Source organism: Periplaneta americana, chromosome 11 (assembly GCF_040183065.1).
Source record: "Periplaneta americana isolate PAMFEO1 chromosome 11, P.americana_PAMFEO1_priV1, whole genome shotgun sequence".
In the NCBI taxonomy this organism is placed as follows: domain Eukaryota; kingdom Metazoa; phylum Arthropoda; class Insecta; order Blattodea; family Blattidae; genus Periplaneta; species Periplaneta americana.
In genome coordinates, this window is record NC_091127.1 from 107,364,693 (window position 1) to 107,371,525 (window position 6,833).

The following is a 6,833-nucleotide window of genomic DNA, read 5'->3' on the forward strand; positions in this document are numbered from 1 at the left end:
TGCGTACGTCAAGGCAGTACGCTAGGAAGAAATAAAAAATTCAGACGACACAAAACTCCAATGTCAATGTAACGAGAGATGTACTGTACAATGTTGGTACCTGACGCCGACTTCGAGTACGAAACAGCTGACCAGAATAAACCAAGGAGGAAAACGAAACGTGAGGCAGATACAAAATATTGCGGACGAAGGATTAAGTAAACAGCTGAAAGTGTCTGAGGTTAGGAGTATAGACAAGACAAATGGAGGAAATGCAAGAGAAGACATGATAAGAACGAGCGAAGGAATGAAGCGACTACCAGATATTAGTGACTATGAGTACAGAATAGATAGGGCTTTTGAGAGGATATTAAATGGCGAAGTGGAGGACAGAATAGTGAGGAGGATGGAATTAGCGAGGAAGAAGAGTGCTAAAAAGTGAGTGCAAGAAAGTTATGGTTGGCAAAAGTGAGAGAATAGGCTTAGAGAAGGAAGTGTGAAGTGTAAGAAGATAGTGTAAGAGTGTAGTAAGATATACATACAAGCAATGAATAAAAGAAAATGAAAGTGAAGAAACATCTGAACAAATGTGAAGTGGAAGAGAGAGAAATTGGAAGTGTAATTAAGTTTTTTTCAAAAAGTCAATTAAATATTTCATGTTTTTCAACGTTGTGGGTAGGGAGTATTATAGGAATAAATATATGGAAAGAGCTAATAAAAATAGAAAATTTAGGAACGAAGTGAAGAGAAAAAGATAAATACGTAAATAAATAGAGATAGGGGAATGTAAACAATTAATTCAGGAGAAAATAGCTGGAAAAGAATAATTAAGAGTAACTTAGGTAGATTTGAGAATAGAGAAGAAAATGAATGAAAAAATATGAATTATTAAGAAAAGGAATAGGCCTATGCAGTATTTAATATCAAAGCGAGAAATTGGAGGGAAACAGTGTAGGTATGAGAGAGAATAGAAGAGGCTAGATAGGGAAGGATATGTAGCAATTCAGTTAAAACAGAAGAATAGGAAGTAATCAAGAAATACTTGGCAAATGAATATTATAATAGAAAAGAGTGATATGTAGTCTATTAAAGGGATGATGTAACGAAAAGCAGAAATGTGATGGTCCATCATAACTGTGAATTGTAATGTTTGCTGACAAATAAATATCATATTATATCATAAAAAATTTAAAATCGATTAACCGACCGATTAATCGACTAATGGCATTCGATTAACCGACCAAAGTTTTTAGTCGAACGACAGCTCTAATAGTAACCACAACAATGATGATGATGATGATAATAATAATAATAATAATAATAATAATAATAATAATAATAATAAACCACAAAAATTGTAATGCTATCCTATTATTTCCGAACAATCATTTCAGCACATGCAGTAGACAAAGTTGAAAAGAGAGAAGAATGACTGTAATGAAAGAAGAAATTAGAGGAGTTTGCGAGTTGAAGTCTAGATTCTAAAGTCTAGAACATGACAATGATGATGACATATATGCATTAAAATCATACACAAAATTAATTGCAAAATCTTAAAACTAGAAGAAAACAATACTTCGCTCAAAGAGGACGTCAGTCTAAAATAAATTACAAGATAAAACAACGATATTATGTTCATGTACACATTGAAGTTACGTAACTTATATTTCTTTAATTGATAAATTTTAGTTAAGAGGGAAAATTTGCCCTTTCCACTTTCATTTCTCCTGAATACGCCCTTGGATTACATTAGAAATCGAAACCTATAATCCACTGGTAGTTCATTGCCGTGTAAATTAATCAACTGCTGAAGAGAAAAGGTTGGGCAAAGTTTAAACATAATATCTGATTACAGTGGATTTATGAGTGCATACTATTCCCCCCTGTTTCATTGTAGGAAAATGATGTACTTGGGTAGTACCTATACTACAGCACTCCACTCATGCGCATTCCCGCCGCACGGTGTTTATTTTCATAAAGTCGTAAATTACCGGTATTGCTGGTAGCTGTGACGTTATTGGTGTCTAAATCACTGCTTTACACCCACACTCTCGTGCTGTGGTTGTGACAAAGTGTCCGTGAGAGAAAGACTGCAAGCAAGGCAATAAAACACATCGGAGTGTTAGTACGGACTGGCTTTAAACAAACAAGAAACTCGCTGTACAGAACAGGTGAGATAGATTTCAAACTCGCTCATCACGCAGGGGATATTTTATTACTTTTTCTGGAACTGCTTTTGTTTCATATCTGTACGAAGGACTACAAAAAAATTCCGTATCTTCCCATGGAGGTAATAAATAAATCAATAATTTACCTCAAAGTTTCCTTATTATATTCAGTGGCTAACTGGTTATCGCTCTTGCCTCTGGATTCGGTCCTGCTCGAAGGCGATGGATTTGTAGACGAAAATATCCTGATTGTGGCCCTCGTGGATTTGTAAATTAAGCCGTTAGAAATTTACTCCATATAAACAATAACTTCTGGCGCTATAACTTTTTGCTTTGGGCCTTAACAGCTTTTCTTCAACTCTTCCTATTCTGATTTTTGTTATCAAATTTTTAATCTTAAGCTATTTGAGGTCTTTAATCACATCATCTCTCCATCTAAGTTTGGCTCTTCCAAGTTATTTGTTAATAATTGATTCCAATTTTTAATTTCTTTTGGAAAAATTTCTCTTTTGCTACATTTTAAATTCTCGTCCAGAACGCAAGTTTCCTCTCTGCGTTTTATTGGTCCAGAATAATAATCAACATAGCCAAAATTGGTAACAATGAATCCAGTACAAAGGCAACCTCTTCACTGAAAATATATGTAGTCTCTAACGATGGATGTTTCTCCATCTGTAACAGGGAGTAAGAACCAAAGAATCTGGCATCACCGTTGCACAAAAATCTCCACATTTTGGCCGAGATTCACTATCATTCAACTTGTTTAATAGTTCCTCACACTCATATTTAAAAAAAATCAAGTTTAAAGTAGGCCCTAGTTTTTGGTAATATAAAAAAGTCACAGCTTCTCATGCACTTGATTGAATAACATTTTTACATAATTAAGGTAATTATTGTTGAATTTAATTATTTTTTTACAGATGTCTAGTTAATATTATTAACGTTTGCTTTCTTCTAAACTAATATTTATAAATTTCCACGAAATACAGACAAAATGATAAACATTTCCATTTTCCTTTAAAATCGATAATTGAATTTCTCCAAAAATGGGAAATTTCCCCCGACCTATCATCCAGCATTCTACCAACACGCTGGAAACACCATATTCTTTGAGATTCAACAAAATTTATTAGTTTGTTATTATGCATAACTCCTTTAAGTTAGGGGTGTGTTTGCGTGTTGAAAAGTGGAGTCAAATAGTAAGTGTGTTCTGAAATTCGTGTTGAAAAGTGGAGTCAAATAGTGATAGCGCAAACATACCACTACAACAGACAGCGATATCTAGATGACGCCAGGATCTAATAGGCTCTGATGATGGTGTACAGTATACACCGAAACAGCTGTAATCCACACGTGCTTATATAATTAACACTAGTAAGTTTGCCATTTTATCAATCATTTGTATTTAAGTGTTAAAAGTAGTGTACACAAGATTCAAGATGGATTCAGAATAAAAATTCGTCTTGGCTGGTTTAGATAATTTTCTCTAGAACAATGAAAGGTTCACATAATATGCTTTGTTTCCTACGACTATTCTCTGTTTCATGTCATCTTCTATTGTATTATTATTTACTTTAGAACTAAAGGAGGTAGTTAAAAGAGAAGATATGTTTCGTGTTCCGTTAACATTTAGATCTTCTATATTGTTAGTGTTCTTAGTGTATTTCATATATTTCATTTGATATAAATTAATCGTAAGTACCGTATTGGCCCCAAAATAAATCGAACCCGGATATAAGCCGCACTCTTAAAATTCGAGAGAGAAAAGAGGAAAAAGACAACATTCAGATAAATTGAGAGAATAAAAATTATCGACAGCAATTTTATTCTATAGGCCTACAGCTATCTAATGTTTGGAACACAATATGCCTACCATAGGATTTGCCTTCAACATATTCTTTTCTTGTTAGGCACAGTACCAATCATTTAACTTCAGTAGTGAAAGTAAATTTTTTGCTTAACATAAAAGTATACTGGTTTACCGGCGCAGTGTTGCTATGCACCATTTTCATTGCCCTAGTCACTATCTTTAACGTTGTCACTGCTGACTGGCACTATCCATTTCATAATTTTTAAACAGCATACAATATGATGAAATGTCGTAAAAACCAAGGTGGCGAATATAAACCGCATATTAACTTTTCACAGTTGAAATCTAGATTAAAAGTGCGCTAATTTCCCGGCCAGAACGGCATAACAGACAGTTTTGCTCATGAACAAGGATGGATAGTGACAAAATTCTGTGTTCAGGTCCACCACTATTCCGTCTTCAATTCTCGTAAAATATATCACTCCGTACTCCGCAAACTCGCACAAGTACAAATTCGAAATGGGTGTCAATTATTATGCTGAGATCATTTAGAAAAATCCAATGATTAGGTGTCAATAACATATCGGTAATTTATCACCTTATAAATTGAGTCTTTCGATCATGAATCAACATTAGATATTCATAAAAATGTAATTCCCTGGATCACGTTGTCAGAATTATTAAAGGCCACTTTTTAAGACAACGCAGGACAAACAAGACACACCCAAATCTTGCAGAAGGAAAATATACAGAATGAACCGTTCATAATGTGATTAATTTCAGGGGGTTATTCTTTGAGGTATTTCAAACAAATACAATTTTGCTCATTTTTGCTTCCTTTTCGAGATAAAAATTGTTTTGTATGAAACATTTCATAGCTTGTTTTGGAAAAGCCATTGATTTAATTCCCAATATGCTCAGCCAGTTTAAGAGAACAGTGTTTTACGATAATTAATAATTTAAAAAAATAATTTTGTCCTTTAAATATGCAGAAATTTTGATGCGAAGAAATGTAACTTTTCGTTCTGCAAAGCAATTTCACAATGTTACAATTGTTCAGATCAAATTTCTGCAATAGGCTATGTGTACACAGGCGACAAATTGTTCAACGATATTTTTGTCGTTACGGTGTGTTCAATAGGTTTGAATGAGCGTATGTACACAGGCAACGACGCGACAAAACTGTGTCTGAGCTGTAGAAAGAGTTGTGGAGGGTCTACAGCAGTGCGACGCCTTGTGTCTCTGACTTAACTTGCTAAATATTAGTCTTATGTATACAAGTGAATATTGGTTACAAACGTTTTCAATTGTGATTGCTTTTTATCATATATGCTCTTGTTTTTGTAATCTGTGCTATTTTATTGCTTATATTCGATAGTTTATTTTTTCTTCTTCTTTCTGCTTATCTACAGTCCGGTTTTGAACTCCCGACCACGAGCGTTTGCTCATACGAGGGTAAATTCTTTATATTTCTGTATTGCTTAAATATTTTACATGTTCATTCTTGTTTGATGTACGTCTATATGATATATGAAATGATATTTATTCGTCAACCAATTTTACGATTCATAGTTATGGTGGACCTTAACATTTCTGCTTTTCGATCCACCATCGCTTTAATATCTACCGACATATCATCCCTGCTCATTGATTATTATATTATTATTATTATTATTATTATTATTGTTATTGTTATTATTAACATTTTATCTCTTTTCTGTGCCATCATTTTGTCTAAATCTTATCGTCTGTTTGTACCCATTGTTTTGTATTCATATATTCATTTATGAAGTATTTTCCGTTTAATTCATATCCTTCTGTTCTAGTAAATGCATTGTTATTTCCCCATATCTATCTTCCCTTTATCCTCTTTCCTATTAAATATTGCATTATTTCTTTCATTAATTATTTGCCTTATTATTTTTTTCTCTCTCTATTCTCAATTCCATCCCTATTATTATTATTATTATTATTATTATTATTATTATTATTATTTAATACGAGAAAAATTTGCACCGGCACCGGGAATCGAACCCAGGACCTCTCAGCTCTGCGCGCTGAGCGCTCTTTCCAACTGAGCTATGCCGGCACACGATCCACGGCGCCGGCCGAACCCCTCTCGTAATACTTTTACGGCCTTACTACCTGCATTTGAGACGATACAAGTCATATGCAGGAGCGCATATTTAAATGACTTTGTGGTCATATTCAACATCAGTTTGTGACAACTGCTAACAGTTAATACATCACATATTCATTTTGTATGAGGTCTCGCCCACCTCATTGAATACTACACGGCTACTATGGATCGTGTCCCGGCATAGCTCAGTTGGAAAGAGCGCTCAGCGCGCAGAGCTGAGAGGTCCTGGGTTCGATTCCCGGTGCCGGTGCGAATTTTTCTCGTATTAAATAGTATTAATACATATTGGCTACTTCATAATAGCCGTGTAGTATTCAATGAGTTGGGCGAGACCTCATACAAAATGAATATGTGATGTATAATAATAATAATAATGATAATAATAATAATATAATAATAATAACTTGAAAACTATTTTATTAATCTAAAAGGGCGTTCAACAACAAAGAAACCTCCTTGGAGGAATGAAGCCAAATCGGGCGACTAAGAAATATACGACAGAATTTCGCGCCCAAGTTCTGCAGCAAGATCCATTGTTTCACGAGCAACATTAGCTTATATTTTGAAGAGATCCTCATCGTGCTAATCCAACGCCACTACACTCACCCTGTGTGCTTGTAGTATCATGTAGAAAAGTCCACATGTGGACTTAAATAAACCCGCTGGGTATATGAAAACGTAGGTCTCATCATCTGAGGAGAATATAATCCCTGGCTTAAAAGGGGAATTAAATGTA

At 34.3% G+C, this 6,833-nt stretch overlaps 1 non-coding gene across 1 annotated transcript; it reads right to left on the minus strand.

Moving 5' to 3' along the window:
- Positions 1–5,970: 5,970 nt before the first annotated feature.
- TRNAC-GCA (transfer RNA cysteine (anticodon GCA)) lies at positions 5,971–6,046 on the minus strand. The gene has a single exon. It is a non-coding gene; the product is annotated as a tRNA-Cys (tRNA).
- Positions 6,047–6,833: the final 787 nt, after the last annotated feature.